The sequence below is a fragment of the Nymphalis io genome, chromosome 2 (assembly GCF_905147045.1).
Source record: "Nymphalis io chromosome 2, ilAglIoxx1.1, whole genome shotgun sequence".
Lineage (NCBI taxonomy): Eukaryota > Metazoa > Arthropoda > Insecta > Lepidoptera > Nymphalidae > Nymphalis > Nymphalis io.
The window spans coordinates 7,479,081-7,501,364 of NC_065889.1; the positions used below are offsets into that span (position 1 = coordinate 7,479,081).

At 34.2% G+C, this 22,284-nt stretch overlaps 2 protein-coding genes across 3 annotated transcripts in view; one reads left to right on the forward strand and one right to left on the reverse strand.

Moving 5' to 3' along the window:
* The window catches only part of LOC126774828 (uncharacterized), a 166,986-nt gene that overhangs the window by 81,849 nt on the left and 62,853 nt on the right, over window positions 1-22,284 (reverse strand). The gene's annotated exons all lie outside the window — the stretch shown is intronic.
* The window catches only part of LOC126778798 (CD82 antigen-like), an 89,099-nt gene that overhangs the window by 52,584 nt on the left and 14,231 nt on the right, over window positions 1-22,284 (forward strand). The window contains exon 3 of one of the 2 annotated variants that reach the window (XM_050502476.1): window positions 1,178-1,215. The exons of the other annotated variant lie outside the window; for it this stretch is intronic. The gene's annotated coding sequence lies outside the window, so the exon portion shown is untranslated. The remainder of the gene's footprint in view (window positions 1-1,177; window positions 1,216-22,284) is intronic. 2 annotated transcript variants of the gene reach the window in all.

Here is a 22,284-nt window from a genome sequence, read left to right on the forward strand (position 1 = left end):
TTTATTCGTTTTGTTAATAGCACCTCAGTTTATCGACACTACCGACAAATGAATATATAACAAAATTTATATGAAACATAATAAACCTTGCAATTTAAATTTGATATTTGTATTTTAAACAAAACAAAGAGAGACCAAAACCTCATTACAACGTTGTCAGAAAAACGTTATTTGTTTGTTTTAATTTGTAAACCTTTTGAATAGGATACTGGTTTATTTAAACACCTTACTTACAATTATATAGTTATATCTGGCCTTACAAATCAAATACTACGCTCTTCAAAGGTTAATTTAAAACAAAAACATTATTATTGTTCTTTATTTTAAACAAGTGTGTATTTTGTTTTGTCTACATTAAGCTGAATGTTACGTGTTATTTTAGAACTGAAAATGTTATTTGACTAAATGTATTGCACGTGTTTCTAGCCATAAAGCTAACCTAAATACGTTAGTTAAAATTGAAAGGCTTCGTTTTACGAGTTCTTTCAGGCATATTTACAATAGGCACTGGAGGTAGGACATGGGATTAGGTTGCTCGTAAAACATTGTATACTGAAACATGATACTAAGCGCCGTTTTGTGTGTGAAATCAACATGGTTACTTAAACTGAATGGTGCATGAGTTGCTTAACTAGAAGATTATATATAACAGTTTAGATAGAAGTATGCCAAAACGAAAGCTTAATATTATTTTGTATATAATACACAGCTGGGCAGACGCCTGCTCTCCTCTTTAGGAGAAGTTTTGCTTTTTCCAGAACTAGGTCCAATGATGGATGTGTATCCAGTAACATATATGTTATAGAATTAAATTCCACTTATACAGGAGCGTCTTATAGAAATCATTATTAATATATCTATACATCTGTAATTAAGAATTGACCTAAATATTTTGAATTCTAAAACCTTTAAATATATATATATCGGTATATGGATTATGTCAGTTAAAAAAATCAAACTTATGAGGAAATAATGAACTTTTGTTTTTCATCTTGTTTAAAAATTAATTGTTAACGAACAGAACACGGAACGGAACTAATGAAATATTAATTACGTTATATATAAATCCATGAAAAAAAGACTTCACGGAATAAATAAATTATTCACTTAATAGCTACCAATATGTTTTCTGTCTTTTGTTTTTACTTATATTTGATTGTTTATTTTTTTATTGCAGGAAATTACAAGGAGTACGAGCATCGAAATGCCACCTAAGTAAGCTAAAAAAATTAAATAGCTATCATACAACACCATCGTAATAATTCAGATCGATTGAGATACATCATCGCTTACCTTTTGTGTCATATTGCTTATCGTTTTTTTTTAATTTAACGAGCAACAGCTATTCGTGCGAAAATTCGTGCTTTAGAGTGCTTTTTATCTAATCTTAATTTTTGTGTCTATGTTTCACTATATTCAAATTGTTCCTTAATATATGCCGAGTTAACGATCGATAAACACTGACGGCTTCGGCTATATATGTCGTTCAGGTAATGATTAGTTAAAGAATGCTGTGTCTTCCTCTTTTGAATATCAAATTAATGATATCAGAAAGAGATAAATTAGTGTGTGAATATCATGGTGGTAGGGTTTTGCGCAAGCCCCGTTGAGTAGGTACCATTCATTCATCACGCATTTAAAAGTGAGTGAGCCAGTGTTACTACAGGAATAAGGTACATAACATCTTAGTTCCTAATGGTTGATATTTCTTACGGCACCAATGTCTATGCGTGGTGGTTACCACTTACCATCTAGCGGCCCCTTTGCAAGTCTGATTTTATATTACACAAAAACTCCAGTGCGTGTTAATAAAGCTGCTTTAAATTAAAAATAAAAGCACTTCTTTTAAGAAAACATGCGACAAAATTTAGTGGGCTTAAAAACTGTGGAGCTTGTAAGTTTTTTATTTAATTGTTTTAATTTATGCGAAATTTAACAAGGCCAACATTACAACATATAAAATTTATTTAATTTGGCTTTTTAAAACTAAGATGGTTTAATTTGATAGTAAGTATTTATAATGTTTTTTTTTCATGTATAAAATATGCCTACTAGCGTTTCATCAAGATATAGACCCTCAATCAATCAATCAATCAATCAACAGCCAATCGTTGTCCACTGCTGAACATAGGCCTCTCCCAAGGTGCGCCAAAGCTCCCTGTCCTCAGCCTTCCGCATCCAGTTGGTGCCTGCCACCTTCTTAAGGTCGTCGGTCCACCTGGCTGGAGGGCGCCCTACGCTGCGCTTGCCAATTCGCGGTCTCCACTCTAGGACTCGTCTGCTCCAACGGCCATCGGTCCTACGACATACGTGACCAGCCCACTGCAACTTCAGCCTGCTAATTTTGCAAGCTATGTCGGTGACTCCGGTTCTTTTCCGAATAATCTCATTTCTGATCTTATCCTTCAAAGATACTCCGAGCATAGCTCGCTCCATAGCACGCTGAGCGACTTTGAATTTGTGGACTAGTCCCGTAGTTAGTGTCCACGTTTCGGCACCGTATGTCATACGTAGGTAAGACGCATTGGTTGAACACTTTCGTCTTCAAACATTGCGGTATAGACGACTTGAGGACTTGACGAAGGTTGCCAAATGCTGCCCTTCCCAAGCGAATTCTTCGATCGGCTTCCTTCTCGAAGTTGTTCCTACCGACTTGTATTATCTGTCCTAGGTAGGTATATTCACTAACAACTTCGAGAGGTTTCCTCTCGACGTATATCGGTCCCGGCACGACATGCCTATTGAACATGGCCTTGGTCTTGTCCAAGTTTATACCGAGACCGACACACCGGGAAGACTCCGCAGCATTTCGGTGAGTTGTTCCAGCGACTCTGCTATGATGACGATATCGTCGGCAAATCGAAGGTGTGAGATGTACTCGACGTTTACATTGACCCCATACCCAGTCCAATCCAGCGTCTTGAAAACGTCTTCCAACGCGTTGGTGAACAGTTTCGGGGATATTACATCCCCCTGTCTCACCCCTGTGCGCAGTTGGATCGCCTTCGTCTTACAGTCCAGTCATTGTAGCGGCGTTGTACAGACATCTCAGTACCTCGACATATCTCCGATCGATATGACATCTCTGCAATGAGTCGAGCCCTGCCCAGGTTTCGATGGAGTCGAAGGCTTTCTCGTAGTCCACAAATGCCATACACAGCGGCTGATTGTACTCTTCGGTCTTCTGCACAATCTGCCGAACAGTATGGATGTGGTCCACGGTGCTGTAGCCTGATCGAAAGCCGGCTTGCTTCGTGACGACTCTTGAGAACAGCTTATACACGTGACTCAGGAGGGAGATTGATCTGTAGTTTTTCAAGAGAGTTTTATCACCTTTCTTGAAAAACAGTACCACCTCACTCCCACTCCACGTTTCCGGGGTCTTGCCATGTTGGATGACGGAATTAAAGAGGCTTGATAGCTCTTTCAGGACCGGAGTTCCACCTGCCTTAAGCAACTCTGTTGTGATTCCGTCATCTCCCGGAGCTTTGTTGTTTTTAAGCTGTTCTAGAGCCGCCCTAATCTCGCCTTGGTCAACGACCGGAAGCTCCTCGGAGTAATGGCGCATAAGAGGGGCGCGCTGGTCATCAATACTGATTCCCACGGGTTTATCCGATCTTGAAGAGAACAACTGCCCATAAAACCTCTCTACTTCTCCGACAATCTCAGGCCTAGAGGTAACGACCCCACCATTTTCAGCTTTAAGTTTTGTTATCGGCCTCCCAAACTTGCGAGCGAATACTTTCGATCCCCGATTTTGCTCAATTGCAGCCTTGATGGCACGGGTATTGGAGCATCGGAGATCGCGTCGCGTCAGCGTTTTTATTGTTCGATTTAAGGCCTTATCTGACAAAAACGATGGTAGTTCTCGTCGTTTTCTCATGAGCTCGAGTGTCTCAGCAGAGAGTTTTGGTGCGTTGTCTCTTCTCTGTGGCGGAAAACACTTGCGGGATGTGTTTTGCAGTATTTTGACCAGCGTGTCGGTTTTCTCATCAATGCTGCTTACGGTTTCCAACGCGGTGAATTGATTTTGAAGTTCCATTTGGAACTTTTCGGAGCCTTGAGCAGCTTGAAGCATGCTAGGTCGGAGAGTAGACCTCATCATTCTCGATCTTTCGGCTTTGAAGTCGATATTTAGAGTGCCTCGAACCAAGCGGTGATCACTTCCGGTATTAAACCTGTTGATGACTGAAATATCTCTAAATATGTGCCTTTTATTCGAAATGATAAAGTCTATCTTGTTCCTTGTCACGTTATCGGGGCTTCGCCAGGTCCACCTCCTCTGAGGCTTCTTTTGAAAGAAAGAATTCATCAAAAAGAGCCCCTGCGCTTCGAGAAAGTTTACCAGCATTTGCCCCCTGTGATATCTGCAGTCCAAGCCGTAAGGTCCGACTTTCGATTCACCGCTATCTTGTACTCCCACTTTAGCATTAAAGTCTCCCATAACAACATTCCTTCGAGGTGTCGTTGAGGGCCTTTGCGATGTCCTCGTACATCGCTTCAACCACATCATCAGAGTATGTCGAAGTTGGCGCATATACCTGTACGACGTTCAGGGAGTACCTGTCGGAAAGTTTTAGGACAAGGTACGCTACCCGGTTCGAGCCACTACTGATTTCCACAATGCTTCTAATGAGATCCTTTTTGACTAGAAAACCGACACCACCCTGGGAGAGGTTATCACCTTCGCGGAAGTAGAGTAAGTTACCGGACTCTAGAGTTATCGTGTCCTCCCCCTGTCTTCGGACTTCAGATAACCCCAGTATATTACAGACTTAACTCTACTTCTAATTCGGCGAGGTGATGGTCCAGCCTCATCGAGCGTCCACTGTACGTTGCCATGTGAAGTCGTTTTATATGGTAGCCTGCCGTGAACCGGTGATTCTTAGCACCCCCTGCCCTGCCAATACCGCGACTGCTACCTTGGTTGGGCCTAGTGGGCTTGCCGGTAACTGGGGGCCTTTTTTTGGGCGCATCTGCCATTAAGGGAGGGGTTTGCCCATACTCGCCGTGCTGGGCAGGCGTGTTGGCGAGCGCAGTAGGGGGTAAGATGTTTATGGGAGGGGGGACGCTGCTGCCCATCCCCCCTTTTCCCCGTCCCTCAGTCGCCTCTTACGACACCCACGGGATGAGATTGGAGGAGTACTATTCTAAGCCAGTACTCCACGGCGGTATAGACCCTATGAAGTCGAAATAATAAATTAATAAGAAAAACACGTCCAATTCGCGAAATACTGTGAAGGACGTTGCTGGAATAAAATTTAAGGCCATAAGCTTCATGACGACAGTGACTGTGGCTATGTCATTCAATTTAAAGAAGAAAATAATTGTTGTGGAAATAAATTAAATTGCTATTGTTGACGTTAAGCAGTATTTGTAATAAACGTAAAATGTTTATAGTCCATAGTCTCAACTAATACATGAATTTTCTTAAAATAAAAGACGCATCCGTTAAAATAGAAGACGCAGACGACTTAGAAGTTACAAGCGTTAAGTTTTATAGCCTGAAGGATACACTGTTTCAGTTGGCCCAGAAAATATATTTAATGTTAAAAGTGAAGGGTGAATGGGACAGGAACATAACTCATTTCATAAATCACTCGAGTGCGCTCTGGACCAAAGCGTTATCGTATATGTTAATATATAGACTAGCTATGTAGTTGAATTAGATAAAATCCTTATGTAATAAATTGTACACATTACTGTGTCGCATACGGTACGTATTTGCGACTCGTTTGCACATTTCATGCATGTCTAAACAAGGTCAATTGTCAACATGCCTGGCATTTGTATCGATGCTAACGCTAAATTAACTTAGCTAATGTAACAATGATACGACAGGTATGTCAGCAATGCATCGAAGTTTTATCGAAACATCATCGGATCGTGTGCATTACCGTTGATTACCTTTATAGCTGAAACGAACATAGCTAGCAGCTGGTTCACTAATTAAATTTATAATTTACGATGCGTATCTATGTAATTTACTAGGTGTTCATCACGGTTACACTCGTTTTAAAATATTCAAGCACCTCCTTGGTTGCAACGTGATAAAGTCTATAACGTTTTTCAGCAAAAGAACTATTTAATCAAAAAAAATTCAATTAGAATATTAGATTAACTTCTTCAGACGAACAAACTGTTTAGTGTTTTATTATTTTACTATAGATGATTTAGGTGTTATGCAAATTTGTATAAGACTATATTTGACTTTCAAAAATCATGAGATAATTACATTAAGCAATTTCGTACTAACCGGATTAGTTGTTAAGCAACTTAGATAAATATTTGATGAGGTTTGCGAAGTGACTTTCATGTAGAGCCTTTGACATTTATTGGTTCCATAATTTCCAGCTTATCGTTAAGTCTCCTATTGTGATAGTGTTCGATGTGACTAGATCCACAATAGATTTGGGCACTTGGCCTCAAAGACGGTCTACAAAGTGATGTTATAATCGGTGACAAACTTTGATACTTGCGTACTTGTTGTTACTATGTATAGGTAAGTAAAATTGGAACTAATTGAAGAAAAGTTTTATGCATCTGCTATTTAAAACATTTTATCAGTCTGTAAATTTAATTTTAATGTAGATTTTTGTAATTAACAATTATATATTTTATTATGTGTATAACAATTTCATGAAATATATATATTAAAATAATTTGAAATATTATAAATACAGAATTGTTCTAACATTCTGTTAAATAATGAAATGGGGCTGAGGGCCCTTCATTTATTGATGACCTAGTTTTTTAGCACCCTTATAAATCCACTACTGTTTATATATTATACGGTTCAAAGTATAATTATGCATTATTAAATTAAATATTTAATGAAATATAAAAGTATATTTTCCGTTTTAAAAAAACCTAAGAATTTGTTTTATGTTCCAAATGTTTGCACTAATTACAATAAATATTTTTTTTTGATTTAATCCAATTTAAAAAATAACAATATGAATTCACTTAAAATTAAAATCAAATGTTTGGAGTATTAGCAGTAGTTTAATTTCAATACGACTATTTGTATTTCAATCACACGCAACATCATTTTGTTTTGATATTTATAAAACAAATCTAAATTAAACAATTGTACTCAATATGAACAAAATCACATCAATCACGTGTGCACACGAAAAGACCAACAGAACTTTCCTAGTTTGCTTTAGACGTGATTGTTTATATTAATCAATATGACATTCTATTTAATAATGTTATTTAAAAATCTTTCACCGCTTTTTCGCACAGATAAAGAAATACATTATATTGTGTTACCATATTATAATCTTTTCTTCGTTTTTATAATCGCATGTAATCCATTTGCATTCTGAATTAAATTGGAAATCTTTCAAAATTGATTGTTTATATTGCATACAGTGCCACTGACAATACGCGATGGTAACTACAATATTTAATTATTTATTGCATCCCATTATGCGTAATAATATTTTCATTATGTGCATACACAGCAAAATAGTATATAGCAATAGATTCCATTACCCGCCTTCTTACCCGTAATAAATAAATCAAAAAATGAACAGACACTGACAAAGATCCAAACATACAAATCTTTACGTTTATAGTAGTTAATAATAAGATATAATTATAACCTCATCAGATAGCATCAAACATAATTTATATTCACTAATATTTTTAGTAGGTACAAGGATCTTATATCGTGGTGGGAGAGAGCCAAGGCTTTCTATTTTCCTTGTTTGTGACGTTGATCATGATGAGTTATAACCATTATTTATGCCACTCGATTGAACCGTACCCTCAGTCGATTGCCAATTCTCTTAAATACAATTACATTTGGCTGAAGTTCATATTATAATCAGAGCTTAAAACAGTGTTCTATGATTGATATAATTTAATAGACTAGAATTTATAGAAAAAACACGCGGTCTAAAAGATTGTCCTGTGGCATTGTACCCAAGACTCTGACACTATTGCCTCTCTGAACCGCTAGACTCAGCCCTTGGGCTAAATAAGCGCCAGCCCTTGGGTCACCAGGAGTATGGACTAGTTTCTTTGAGAGATCTTTTATTATTATTTTTTAATATCAAAAGATCATGTTACAAAACCCATAAAATTGAATATTGGCGGCGCTTGAGTGTTTGAGCAGCTTCAGGCACTGGCTTCAGGAGATGTATTCTTAATATGAGATAATGCCAGCGTATCTACGCAAGTTGCATCCCACACAAGGACACGTCGCATCGACCATGGCACTAATGTTGCTCCATCAGATCTCTTGCCATTATCTCTGCATAAAACGTTTGGTTCTAACGTAGCAGGAATCGATGTTGTGGGCAAAGCCCGACGGAGTATGTCATTTAGAGATCCATGGCGATATGCACGGCCAGCGCTTTTGCGGCAGCTGAGTACATGGCGTCCGAAATGATCCACACGGGTTCCACAACCATAATAAAATATGTATGTTTATTAAAAGTCAAGATGGCTAAGTTGCTATAATGGTACTGAAGTGATAATGTGATTGTCACCTTTGTATCCAACAACACCAATTAGAGCAGTGTAGTCGAATAAGCTCTAATTCCAAAGAGGTATTGTTTCTTTATAATAAACAAATAAAATAGGCTTTATTTTACATGGTCATCCTTGCAAACCACTTCTTACATAAATGCGCCTTGAACCACCAGATTTAAAATTTCATTTCACCTATTAATTACACTCATCGGAAAAGACCGGAACGCTGTTTGGTGGCAGAATGTGTATGTATTGAACACCGATAATAGTCGGTATATAGTAAATTGAAAAGTATTTTTGGTGAGTGGGACGAAAAAGGTTTCGTTCAGAACTTTAAATAATAATAAATTTTCATAAATTGCCTTTGTTACTCTTTTAATTAGCTACTTATATTAAATGTAAAAAGGTGTTATATATAAATGCTTATGGAGCGTTATTGAAATTTTAAAAAATGTGTGTTTTTAAATTCAGAAATAAATATAATAATATTTACATATTAATAAAATAATGTTCTTTTAAATATAAGTTTAAAAATAGCTGATTAATTTAGTTTAACAAATTATCAAATATCATATCGATTTTAAAACTACTAAAGTTCATTTATTTAAATGCATAATTATATTATTTTAAATTATATTATTTAATTAATTATATAAATAGACTTTAATAAATAGACTTTAATAAACAAAAAAATATAAATAGACTTTAATAAACTTTAATCAACTTAAGCTTAATCAACTTTTTTATATTACAATTATTTAAAAATAGAATTTTACACGATTTCATATTATTTTTTAACCGTTTTTTACTTCACAACCCGTCTTTGTATGACAACCTTTAAAAGACATTAAATGAAGTAAAGAAAGTAAATGAACATACTATCTACTCTTCTATGATACATAATCAAGGGAGAATACCGAACTGAACATTTATTATAGTGTACAAGTGTGCGGACCTCGGGATCTGCGGCCTTATATCTAACCATGGCAAGGCCATTTCAAGATCAAGGCATTCATAGCGCTGTAGATATACAAATTATGAAAGAAACCGAACGTAGTATATGAGAAAATGATATACGATATTGACTGTTATAATAATATTTATTGTATTATAAAAATCAGCTGAAATAATTTCGTCCATTCAAAATCGAATGTAAAAAGAAATGTAATTTTCTAACTAGTTGTAAAGTAGATAACATAGAGTTAGTGGTCAACCTTCGGGCTGTATAGGGAATTCGTTTACGAGTTAGAAATTAATTTCCTGCGGCACAAAGCAATCGGCGAGTCCGATGTGTCTCTGATAGGTACGGCTCGGCACGTCCCATTGATTGATTCACAAACTGTTTTGTGTTTCGCTTTTTACGTTCAGGTAATCGGGTCAATCGTTGTGAAAATGAATAGATTTTCGTGCGGTTAAATTTACTTCTACTATTAACTTTCTATCATCTTTAATTTGATATACACGAAGATAACATTTATCTTACCTATAAGCCTACTTATAACTAGAAAAAACAATGTCCTGACTGTATTTCGGTAATGGTGATTAATCTCAAATAAAAGCACTCTAATCGTTCTTTACCTTCGGCTTATCCTCCAGGCGCACGATCTTACGATCTTTCCAAGACACAGGAGTATTCCAAAACGAACACCTTCCTGACCGGGCTGAGATTTTTTTTACCTTTAACCGAAAAAAATGGCTGCAGTGGGCAAATGGCTCACTTGATGGTAAGTGATCGATAACATATATACACTGGCAATATTTTCCACTAACACTGTCAATGCTAAAACTAAGATTTTATGTCACTTACGTCATCCAGATTACAGGATCTAGTTCAGTCAAGCTTTAATCGAGAACACTAATATGGTGTGTTGTTGTTTGACGGAATAAATAATGTGCGTGGTAACCCATGCGGGTTGGAACAAAGTCCTATCACCAAGTGTTTCGGATTTCAGAAAAAATATTCTTTGTTTTATTTAGCACCTTTGGTTATGAATGCATTTATTTGTTTGTAGGTTTATTTATACAGTAGCTCGGACTGTCCCACGACAAGTTATAAAAAGGGCTTTGTGACAAGAATAAATAAAAACTAAAGCGAGTCTCAGATAGGTTTCATGTTTTCACTGCATTCTGCACTGCACATTTAGTAAGCGCGATATTTTAAATTAAAAATGTACTTGCATATACATTTTTACTGAGTGATATTTTAATTAACGGCTTGGAATTTTTACTGTATTTGTTTTGCCTTGTAATATTTCATTTCAAATTATTAGTCGACTTTAAAAAATATAGCCTATGTTGCCTCCGAATATTTATATGTTTATGTTCTCAAAAAAACTACAATATATATTTTTTACAGCGTATTTATAGGAAGGTTTTAGTATACAAAATATTAAGATAAATTTATGGAGACACTTAATATCCTTATTGGCTAAGTGGCTAGCTTAAAAGGCAGCAATTTCCAAGGTCCTGCGTTCGAATATTGGGTCCTGGAAGTTATATATAATGGGTTTTTCTTTTAAAAACTCCTCAGTTATTATGTATATTATATTTATGGAGTCTTGAGGTGTGTTTAAGCTGCCGTGCCTTGGTAAGCACGTTCCTGCTTCTGAACCAGTTGTGTAGTTTTGTCATCGCACCGAGAGAGAAACTGACGGAAGAGATGCACTTGTATATTTTCACCCACACGCATGCAAACTATATAGTCCTGCGCAGTTGGTTAGTCACCTTTGACAATGTCTACCATGTCCGAAATCAGCCAATATGGCATGATCTTGAAGACAATTATAAATAAGTAATCTAATTGTTTTTATAATTGATAAATTTGATTTATAACAAAAATATACTAAGATATAAAATTTCCAATAAGTATAGATAAATATGGCTTTCATTTTATTAACTATTATTCAACGTGTGCTTTTGGTAAATAATTAGATATTAAGCTTATAATGTGATTACAGTATTGCATTGTATATATTTCACATAGAATTTCTAATTATTTCTGGAAAATAATTTGAATTATTACGTTTAACATTTATATCTCCAACATGCATGTTATCCCGAGGTAATCTAATTAAGGTCCGCTTTAAATATAAATACATATTTTGATATGAAATGATTTCGCTACGAATATAATTTCGCTCGTCTATAATTCCCAAAGCAATTCATAAAAGTGGATGTTGACAGATTTATGATGATATACTATTTTGATTCGTATATTATTGAAATGGTATAACTATTATGGTCAATGTCGCATATCAGTATCTGACATTTCACGACCATTTTCTGCGGTGAGTTTCGAGTTCAATTATATGGAATAGCCCGCCCTACAGCAGTGGATTAATGTTAATTGGATATTATGACATGATGATTTTTATTTTAAAAATGAAAATTATATTGTTTTATTTCGTATTACACTTACTCCTATAAGAATTTTTTTTATACGTAGTTTTCCGGAAACTAATCTGACAAAGGTTTTGTACTTATTAGCTCTGGTTGTTCAGTCTGACGTAAGGAGGGTTCCTTAATGAGTTGCTAAGCCATATACTCTATCTGTAGGTAGATATATAATAGCGTAATGTACTTGTGGAATAGATTTCTTAATAATGTTGTTTATTACTTTTTCATCGTTTGTGAAACAAACTGATGTAAAGAAAATTAATAGCTTTTATTTTATGTGCAAAATTTATTTTATATGGTTCAGTAGAAACAATAAACAATGAATTCAAATAATACCTAGCACACCACATAGATTGCTGGTAAAAAAATTCATTAAAGAAATTTGGCAAAATATTTTGATCTGTTCTTTCCCGGGAATTTCCCGATTTGTTTAATATTGCGTGCTCTGCGCACACATATCATACTCCTCGTCAATCTGGGTATTTCCCGACATTGTCACAACTATGTATGTCATAGAGTAGGTAGTTTCAATAATATTTGAACGACATAAGAAAACGATCATATTCACTATATAAGTGTTATTAAAACAGTTAAAACAGCAGAACACTTTTGTAACACTAATAATATTTTATAAGGATGAATAAAATATTCATTTCCTAATGTTCTATTATATATTCTTCTTGTATTTTGGTATAAGTTAGTCCTTATTTCTATTTTATTTTAACATCAGTGTTATTATTTATTGGTCACAATTACATAAAATTAATATAAATCTTTAAAATACGAACATTATAAGTATGTTATGACACAACCGCATATTTGAAAGAACTACATAGGTCGTCTCAAATAATATAAAAGCATTAACCAGCGTTTTCTTTAGAACTGGAAATATTTTCCTCAAATTACGAATAGAAGTTTTCCTTTTAAGATAAAATGCATGAGATTTCATTCCCCTGTGTGGGGGGAAACAGAATGTATGCTGCTGTAGAAGGGTGGTGTTTTGCGTTTGCCTCGCAGCAACGTTGAAAGCATATTCAGGTATTGAATTAATTTAAATGCAAAATCATACATGTATCTCGTTTATGGTTTATGGTTAGTAAAATGTGTGAAGCGAAATTATATATAAATTGTGTTATATTCGAATACGACATCATACATTAGCATAAGTTATCTTAAGAAAGTGATATATTTTTTTAATTAAGAAGATGTTGTTTGATGTAAATTGTATTTAACTGAAAACTTATTAGGTATTTATAATCACATACGTATTGAATGAATTTAGGTTCTTGTTGATATCAATTTTGTACTCAAGATATATACAGCCGGAAAAAATAACAAACATACATCCAGATATGACACAATACAGAATCGTAATCGGGGGAAACCTTCGAAATTCGTTTTTCAATATTTTTGTATTGGAAAATAAGGCTGATTAATTTAATTCAACTCAAGCTACTATAGCTTTTTTAATATAATAAGAAATAATACTGTATAGGTTAGGTAGGGTAGGGTAGGGTACTGTAGTAGTAAAAAAAGTTTACCCTAGGTACTTACTTACTAGGTTACCCAAAACTGGTTTAGAATTTATATTCTACGAAATACGGGTAGCGTTCTCACTATCCCTATTCCGTGAGATTCTTAAGATAATGAGCTGACATTGTCATCCAAACGTGTTGTCCACGTTTCAAAATAAGAAAATCCTTGCAAAATAATATTTATTTCGTTTTTTTTCCGTGTCTTGGCTTAAATCTTGTTTGCTATCAACCTCTTTCCTATTTCCTGGTTCCTGTGTAAAGAGAAATGACATCTATAACGCTTACATATTCCTTTTAAAATAATCACTAATCCTTTGAATTAAGCTTTCTTTTCATATATAAAATATATTGTTTAATTTTTATTATAAAACTTTGCTTCTCTTGGGGACTATTATAGTTAACCCTGTTTTGCGTTCTTGGATAATATTTTAAAAGATTTACATAATCTCTTACGACCTTTGAGAATTTGTATAAAAAAACCGCAACTACTGTTGCATATTCATTTATATTTTAATATGAATTATGCACTTAATTTGAATGCTAGTTACAAAACTTCTTTTACCAAAGGTTGTTGTTAATGAGACAGCCATTGCGCACCTTTTTAAAAGAATATAAATCCTTTTTTATTTGTTACTCTTATGTCATCTGTTCTTTGCATGTTGCACAATAAAAGTTACTTAAATAGTTTGGAAATTCTTCAAAACAATTTGATTAGGAAAAATTAACTAATACATTAATTTTAATTACTATCGATGATAGTATAAAACACGCTTAATCATCTTGTAGTCACAATAACTATTTTAATTTGTTCGTCCAGCTAGAAAGTCGCTGACATCCCTCTTATCACCACATTTCCGACATGGTACGAGTGTAGTATCCCCTCGCCAAGACCATTAGAGTAGCTATAGATAAACAACAGCTTACGTGGCACCGTGGACTTTGATTTGGTTAATAATAACATGTCCAGAGGTAATATTCGAAATAGTTTAACATAAATTCTGGTAAAAAACAAAGAGAGGTGGCCTTTTATCTCTCTGCTACTAATATGCAGGGATTTACTTCAAGGGAAGCTGTGACTGGTGTCTTCCACAACCCAGTTAAATAATGGTATTTGTTAAATTGGAAATTTTGGAATTTGGAAATTTGTTAGCCGTATAGATTGGTTACATATACCAGCTATCACATGATATAATAATAATGTAATAAATTACTATGACAAAATTCAAAATTTTCTAACAATTTTTGACGTTACTTTTTTTTGAGAACCACAATAGCATTCGCATGAATTCGAAAACTTCGACTCCAATATTTTCGTTCATTGCTTACCAAAATTCTGTTATTACACTCTCCTTCTACAATTTATGAGATGCTATCTTGATTTAACAAGGAGCAATTGAATAAGCTTGAGTGTCTTTAGAATATTTGCAAACGGCTTATAATCGATCTTCTCAAAAACGAGTACGACCACCTTTGACACTGTCTCAATTCACTTAAGAGCCGTTCAAGTATGAAACTCACTTCCTGTATATAAAGTACAGTACTACTAGTACAATCCTAATCTTTAGCACGTTTTAAGTTACATTTAAAAAAAAAACCTTTTTGTCGCTCAATGTGTCATAAATGTTTATTTTGTAGATATATATTACAAATATTTAATGTTTATTCTTCCACGTATTTATATGTATTAAGGTTTAATATATATATATATATATATATATATATATATATATATTTAATATATACTTATATGTGTATGTCAGTGTTCACTGCTACTTCGTCGTGTCCCAAACCAGGTTGTCTGGATGAGATCGCAATCTTATCATGCTAAGCCCGCCTTTGTAAATCGTATCTTGCTGATGTGTTATTGTTGTGTGTGTTATTATAACATAAAGAGTATTTGTCGTTGTTGATCTTTACAAATTTGATATTTGGAAGTAAGATTTCTTCGAGATACTTCAAGATTTACAAAAGTATCTTAAGGAATAAATCATTAAGTAACATGCTTTTCTTACCAACTAAATATTCCTCTGAAAGGTATTTGCAATACGAGTAACCAAAATAAGTGGATTAAAAATAGTATTTATGTCATAAATTTGAAAAACCAATAAAAGTGAATAGGAATTTAACATCTTTATTATCTGTGCAAAAATAAAACTATAAAGCGGTAATTATCTGGCACTTGGCTTGCTTTAAAGTGTACAAAGGGTATATTGGTTTGAAATCTATAGGTGACTGTATTATCTGTTAGCTTTGAAGCGGCTGAGCTATGAAAGTTTGACACTAAAAGACTTAAATGATCAAAATGTGTATTCTTTTAAAAGTGTACTCAATTTTAGATTAACATGTTTCAACATTATCTATATATATATATAAATGAATAATTGACTGAATGACTGACATATTAACACAAAGCCCAAACTACTCGGGCTAGCACTATAAACAAAATATATAGCATACGGGTTCATTTAACACTAGTTTAGCACTTGAGAAGGATTTTTAAAATAATATATAGAATATGAATAGATGCAAGTTTGTATGAAATTCATTTTTTCAAGAAGGAGCTATGGGAATTGATACATTGCAATTCTGAAATATGAAGTAAGCGAAGCCGAGGGTCTAGCACTTTTCCCTCGGCTTCGCTTACTTCATAAAGATGGAAATTTTTTAAACAGTATCATAACTTATAAAATTGCTTATTAAGCGTTACCAATGGTTTTATCAAACAAATAGAAGCAATGACGCATTTCAATAAATTTTTTAGGCGTCTACGATATATTTTGATTTCTAGATGCCCTACGCTTTTTTAAATAAAAAAAGTATGTACCGACTATGCAAATTATACACCATCTATGTAATTTTCGATATTCACGTATTTCACAGTTTTTTGCTTTAATTTTTTTTAACTGCGGCGATTTTTATTATAAAACCAATTTTAAAATAACTTTCGTACCTAAACAAAATTTACGTTTCTGACATAAGGAGTATGTGTTGTTTTTCTTCATAAAAATAATAATAATATTGTCGTAAAAGGTACAGATGGTTGTGCGTGATTTGACTGTTAGTGGAGCGACGAAGTGAGCCATCAACATACTTACATGTTAGATTTAATTAGTGCTAACGAATGGGGCGGATAAACACAAATTAGTCACGCAAGAACAAGTACTTTGAACCGACTTGAAAAAGGCAGTGGTTATACATATATCTCTGTCCATTTACAAAACACGAATAATGATATCGATTATCTTTTAACCGACACGATCTCATAAATCTCTCATGAATGAATAATTTTGGGGTCAATCTGAACTAAAATTTGAATTTCGAATTCAGATTTCTGTCTTGGAAAATTGTTTACGTTTAAATAGAATTCATGCGTCTGTATTTATAGCGTGTCACGCGGATTTACCAATATTAAATATTGATTATACAGGTCGATTTCATAACATTATGAGAATTTTTTTACATTTTACCTGAATTATTGAAGTTTATGATTACTTTTACGCTTTTTCCTTTTTGTTCATAGCTTGAAGTTAAATGGTTTATGTCCTTTATCAATGAATGGATTATTTAACGCAAAACGATTATCTCAAATGGGATTAGTATTACCCAAGATTAGTTCTTTCAACCATAATTTAGCAATTCGGATTCTACTAGACCGAATCTTCTTGAGATTAACGCGTTGAACCATACAAGCAATCTAGCTTTATGAACATAATTGAAAATAGATAGATAACGTTGTGCTATGACGTGTTACATACCAGGTGGACATATATGAATAATCTGTGTTTTTATAATTAATGAAATGATTAGGATTGACGTCGTATTGGAGATATAATTCGTTTTCGTTTAACACAACTAAAATCCATTACGGAAACAATTGACTTAAATTTTAAGCTAGGGAAATGAAAGTGTTATAGCGTTATATTACTTCCATAACATTGACATAGTGACCCGAGGACCCTAGTAACATTTGCATGTTATTACCTGGCAACACCTTCGTGGCTACCTTGCGGTGTCTCCTGTATAACTAATATGTTTATGTGTAGCTCAAGGTCTGTTAATATATTGCCTTCCTTCGCTTTAAAAGGGTTGTAATTTTCACTTTGTACTACATTATGTTAACAAAATTACGTGCGTTGAAATTTCTTAAGCAGGTATGTAAAGAAACTTTTCTTTTAATTACAGCCCTCAATTAATGGCTTTTGTCGATAATAATAATAGTACATATTTTATAAATGGAAAAGGGTACGCGAAATATATAAAAGTATGTATCACAAAGAAATGGAAGAAATAATTTATTTCACATAAAATAATAAAACGGAAAAAATTTAAACAAACTGCTGTAAAATTTACAAATCAACTTCATTTGGAGAATAAAGGAAGCGGAGCTAGGTTGATGTATGAACGTAATATATACAATACTTTTTTATTTTATTTTTTAAAAATTTTAATCGAATAACAGTAGTAAAACTAATTAATTTTGTTAGTATGCTACTCATAGTACTACTCGTAGTAGTACTCGTAGTACTAATTTTTTTTAAGCTTCGTAAGGATTCCGATAATCGGATATCCAGATTTTAAATCCAGATTACTATACGGATCTTAGACGGATTATAGTCTTTTTAATTAAATAGAAAGGTTAAAAGATTTTTTTTCGACAAATCTTAGTAAAAGTTTGGTTATATTTCTTGTCGAGGCAGTAATTAGTCAGTCATCACTCGTAGAGATTGCTACGCGTCTGCGCGACGTCTGGCTCGTCGCCAGCTCTCTCGCATTGTTAGACTTTCTAATAAAAACATTGTTAGAATTTCTGTTAAATTGTTGTCCTTTGATTTCAAATGAAACTGATTCAGCAGGAACTATCGTTTTTTATGTCCGTTTTAAAATTTCCATCTCAGTTGCATTTTCATCTGAAAGGCGCCTTGGATTTTATGATTTGAGGAAATCGATACGAGACAAAAGAACGTTTATGTTATCATTCACGTATCGTTTATCTGAACAAGTTCAGAGACAGTATTAGTTAATTATATTAACATCCTCAGTTACCATCATATAGCTACATTAAATTTTCTAAAAGCTAAGTTTTATGATTTTGTTTAACAAACATATCTAAGAATCTTCACTATGTTGTTTGTTATATTTAAAATTATATTTCGATAATTGTGATATTATGATATTGATACATACAAATTTCTTAATATTTCATTGAAAGAATCTATTATAAACTTATTGATTTTATACATACGAAAAAATAGTATATTGTTACAATAAAGGAGTCAAATCTATCAATTCATATTCAACCACCAAGCACAATACTAATAATTAGTATTGTTGTGTTTTGGTTTGAAGGGCGAGTGAGTGTAACTACAGGCATAAAGAATATAACATCGTAGTTCCCCAGGTTGGTGGTATATTGGCGATGTAAGAAATGGTCAGACCAGACCACTTACCATCCGGTGGCCCATATGTCCATCCATCTATCTATTTTATATATAATAAGTCATCTATTTTATTTTATCTATATTCGAATAAAATATCATACAACTGAACCAACATAACAATTTTATGTACAAAATTGATAAACGACAATGTTGGTCTAAAGGTTTTGTCGGATTATAATTTAAATTCAAATAACACTTACAGGTGTCTGGCAAATTTATTTTACTTGGCTTGCTATTGAATTAGGTATTTGTCATCGTATTGAAACGTTAGAACTATTGTGATTTGAGTTGTAATTAAATCTAATGAATTTAATCTACTTTGATATGAACTAAATGCCATGTAAACGTGCATTTGATTGGTTCATTGTGTTCCAGTAATGGATTATTATGTAAATACTGTTTCATTAATAACGTGCAATATCTTATCACGATGCAAAGTGAATTAGTATATTAACATGTGACTGCCTAATAAAGGTTAACTAGCTTTTAAAGGTCCTGTGTACACACGGTCCAGTAAAAAGTTTTTGGGTTTTTGTCAACATATTCTCAATCGTCCGGTAAGTTTTGCAGTTGCCAGTGAAAATGTTCTTGTTTCTCAGAAAGCACGTGATGCCTTAGATCCTTAACCTGAGGATTGCGAGGCGGGAGGTCACTCCCTTCTGCCACGAGTGCGGTGCGCCTTCGGACACGGCGCGTCACACCCTGATTGAGTGTGCTGCATGGGGGCCTCAGCGCCATTACCTGGCGGCTATTGTAGGCGGAGACCTCTCGCTGCTGAGCGTGATAAACGCCATGATCGGTAGCGAGAGGGGCTGGAAGGAGATGGTCTCTTTCTGCGAAAACGTCATGTCGCAGAAGGAGGCCGCGGAGCGGGAGCGTGAGAACAGTGCTTCCGCTGACCCGCTTCGCCGAAGAAGACCGGGGAGAGGGAAGAGGGGGAGAAGACTTCGGCGCTATGCAAACCTTCTCCTCCCGCCGTAAATGTCGCCGGGGCTAGGGGTCTCTGTAACCCCTTAGAATCTGGAGGCCTGCAGAGGCGGGCCTACCATCGGGATGTCACGGTAGTATGCGCAAGCGATCCCGTGGCGTCCCCCGAAAAGACGGTGTGGGTATCGCTGGTTTTTTGGTGTGTATTCCGGCGCCTTCAGCGGCGGCGAGCCCCACATACCCCCCCACTTCAAGTAGGGAGAAACGCGTAAATGCGTTTTTAAACGCATATGCCCGATGTGTCCTTCAAGCATCTTATTGCAGGGTTGTCTGGAAGAGAAACTTCAGTGATAAGACCGCCCCTGCATTCTATATATTCATAGTATTATTAGCTTTTTTTCACTTTACTTTTTCACTAATGTTTTTCTTTGTTTGAGCTTGCAATAAAGATATTTATTATTATAATTATATAATTGCATCAAATTCTCTATACAAGAAATGCTTTGTTGCATTTTAATTCATGTAATTGTATCAGTTTTGATTAATTCATCAATGACACTTCGACTAAGCTGTATACTGTACTTTAGCCTTGACCGACCTCTCAATTTACTATTAGGCCAACATAGATTATGTTATTAGTTAGAACCACAACCATCAAACCTCGGAAGTCATTAATTTACCATTTATGCTGACCTTACATCTTAACCTGTGACTTTTACGTTAACGTTAAGTTTAGTTACCTAGTTGAATGTTACTTTGCTTACGGAACTTAACGTAACTAAAGTTATACAGTGCATCTAGTAAGGAGGATAACATGAACTTGGCTTTATTACATATTACTATATATTATAAAACAAAGACCTCTTGCCACGTCTTTCTGTCTGTCTATTTGGACGCGATAAACTCAAAAACTTCCGAACGGAGTTTTATATAGTTTTCACCAACGGAATGATTCACGAGGAAGGTGTATAATTTATTAAATGTTTCTACAACATTGGCTGAAATATGAAGAAGATTTTTGACTGACGAAAAAAAATCAAGCTGACTGACAGCTTTACCAAGTATTTCATAAACTAATAAATTATACTGTTTTCTACCCGTGTGAAACCGGGACGGGTAGATAGTTACTAATAATAGAATGTTACGTTATTGCTACTTCATCATAGCCGCAGTTATTTACAGTATATAGTAAAAAACGTAAAGTTCATACTTCGATATAAGCTCGAATGCTAAGGCTAAGGACTAATGCAGTGTTACTCAAATTTAATCTGCCTCGAGCGAGATCTTAGTAGTTTCAAAGTAAAAAGTATGAACATGTTCGAAATAAATCTCTTTCAGAGTTCGGGTTCAGCACATTTTCCCAAAGTTGTAAAGCTCCGTCTTTTGTAACATTAGGCTTTAGTAATATGTATGAACATAGTTTATATAACTTGTACTTAGTTCTTTTAGAATTTTCCTAATACGAGTCTCATCGTCAGTAGAATAGTTGTTTAATGTTTACAAGTTATTTGATTATAAATTGTCGCTTGCTTATAAAATATATTTTTAAATAATTTTATCTTTTATTTTTATTTATTTTTTAAATATGTGTTATATCTGCGTTATATAAATAAAAACTACGTTGCTTATATTGTGTCTGCTGCTATGCTAAAATAGTTTATACCGTTAATAATAATTAATCTAATGTAAATATTCTTTAACATAATGTTAGTTGTTTCGTGCCCAAACTTCAGTGACCCGGAATGTATGTCAGTTGTGTTTTTTAAGGCGAGCTTTTAGTCATCAAGGGATTCTGGATTCACATATGTGTGAAAACAGAGGTGTACATTCTATTCCCTCACTCTCATAAACCGATATAAAGAGTAATACGACAGGACTGAAAATAGTGCAGACTCAGGACAAATGGCTTTACGTGCTTTCAAGGCACGCGAGCTTACACATTTAAAACTTTTAGGTTTCCGTGCTATTACTATAATTCAATAAAATTATTAAACTTAAACTTCTTATATACCAAAGCGGCTACTTACTTACACTATTGCCACTGATAAATACGTACTTACACTATTGCCACTGATAAATTTAGATTTATGAATGTCTATACAATGTTCATGTTTACATTATTAATCGACTCGTAAAGTTGCCAATGGAAACTAGAATAGAATAGGAAATCTTTATTACATACTTGTTCTATAATTCAGTTTAAAATTAAAGCATACTATGTATAATGAGTGTTCAAAGACTGCCTTATTGCTTCCAGCTATCTCCGCCACCCAACCTTTGATGAGAGGCTTTTTGAATAAAAAACGGGCATGTGTAGTAAAATTGAATATACACTTTTATAATATAACCATAATTACAATATATTATTTAAATACACTATAACTAGTGTCCACCCGCGGCTTTTTTTTTTATAGAATAGGAAGGCGGACAAGCATATGGGCCACCTGATGGTAAGTGGTCACCAAACGCACTTAGACATTGGCATTGTAAGAAATGTCAACCAT